General features: G+C 70.8%; 1 pseudogene; it reads right to left on the bottom strand.

Annotated features, from left to right (window-relative positions):
* Nucleotides 1-1410: 1410 nt before the first annotated feature.
* On the bottom strand, nt 1411-1529 carry LOC111735709 (annotated as a pseudogene).
* Between the last annotated feature and the right edge of the window lie 267 nt (nt 1530-1796).

Below are 1796 nucleotides of genomic sequence, written 5' to 3'. Positions count from 1 at the left end.
GTTCTTTTCAAAATGAACATGAAAAAGCGGCAGAGATGCCTTTATGAGCATCACTGTCATGTTATTCCCAAACTTCCCACCGGATGGCAGCAGAGAACGCAGAGTCATCATGACCTACACTTGACGCCCGACGTTCAGGTGTTATTCCCAAAATGCCCACGAGAGGGCAGCAGAGGATCACGAATCACGTCTCAGGACCTAAACTCTGCTGCTATTAACCAAGTGCACGCGACATGAGACCGCAGCCGAGGAGAGTGTTCCCCTGCCTTAAGGGCTCTGCCCACCATTCAGATGAGAGTCCAGACCCTTGCTACTTAGCTCTCTCTGAAAGCGCTCCCGTCCTTTCCATATGTCTTCCCAGCCCGGGCCACGGCCCCTGGCCCCTCCCCTGGCCCTCCCCGCCTCGGCCGTGTCCCTTCCGCGTATCCCCGCCCACTGGCCCCTTGTCTCCCCTCCTCTTGTCCCCGCCCTCTGCCCCGCCCCGCCCCGCCCCGCCCGTGTCCCCGCCGCGCCTTGACTGGCAACCGGCCTCCGCAACACCGGCCAGAGCCGCAGCGGGGGGCCCGGAGCGGCAGCCATCGCCGCGGCCGGCCTGATCGAGCGCTCGCCACTGCTGCCCGCGCGTCCCGCTCGGGGGGCGTCACCCCCACCGTGCCGCCGCGATGCACGGAGAGCGGGCCCCAGAGGCGATGCGGCGCAGACCCATCGCCGGGCAGAGGCTACCCGCGCTCAGAGCCCTCGAGCGACGCGCGCAGGACTTCGGGGTCCTGGAGAGCGCGCCCTCCTCGCACCTACATCCCGGGCCGAGGCCGGCTCTCGGCCATGCCGAAGGCGTGGGTCGGAGCTCTCGCATGCCGGGACGACCCAGCCCCGTCCCCCAACGCCCCCCACCCAGCCCCGAACGCAAGCCTCACCGCTCTCGGCCGCTCGGCAGGAGTCCGACCCGGGCGCGGCCCGCCGCCATCCTCTCGGCCACCTGGGCACCTAGGCGGGTGCGGCCTTGCCACGTCCCGGCCCGGCCCTGTACCACACCCAGCCCTCGCCTGCGCTCCGCGCCGTGGCCGAGCCCGACCTGCCCAGAGCCACGCGGAGACACCCGCCACACCACCAGGCAACGCTTTGGCCCGCGACCTCTCCCTCCGCCCAGAGCTCTCGGCCCTGGGGAGGGGCCCTGCGGAGCCCGGGAAGGGAAGGGCCGGGAGCGCAGAGAGGAACAGCCCACGGCTGGCTGCAGGGGAGCAGGGGAGCAGGGGGAGGCGGACGGTGGCGCGGGGCGCACCGACGTTCGTGCTGCCGTTGGACTCGGGCGCCTGCCCGGGACCCCCAAGACGGCGAGCGAGCCAGAGGGCGGGGACCCGGGGCGCGCAGGGGCACCCTGGCTGGAGGGCGACAAAAAGAGGGGGCGGCAAAAGCCTACGGCACCCGGTAATCCCAGGCGGTCTCCCACCCAAGTACTAACCAGGCCCGACCCTGCTTAGCTTCCGAGATCCGACGAGATCGGGCGCCTTCGGGGTGCCATGATCCTTGACGGAAGGAGTTGTCGCCTTCCACCACAAGAGCCCGAGCCTGCCTCCCGGGCGCCGGAGTCGTCCGCGCTTGCACCGCACGACCTGGAGAGGGGGGCGTGGCGGGGGATGGGCGGGTAACGGGGTTGCGGTGGCGGGGCGGGGGCGGGGGGTGCGGGTTCCGCGGGCCGCGCAAAAGCCCCGCGGGTCTTGGCCGGTTTGCGGCCTGGCCGATGGACCGGGCGGGCGCTCTCGCATCCCGGACCCGCCCGGGTCCCCGACCACCCGCCT

The sequence above is a fragment of the Pteropus vampyrus genome, unplaced genomic scaffold (assembly GCF_000151845.1).
Source record: "Pteropus vampyrus isolate Shadow unplaced genomic scaffold, Pvam_2.0 Scaffold1000005659, whole genome shotgun sequence".
Classification (NCBI taxonomy): domain Eukaryota; kingdom Metazoa; phylum Chordata; class Mammalia; order Chiroptera; family Pteropodidae; genus Pteropus; species Pteropus vampyrus.
The sequence above is the reverse complement of the archived record's forward strand: the minus strand, read 5'-3'. Positions and strand labels throughout refer to the sequence as shown.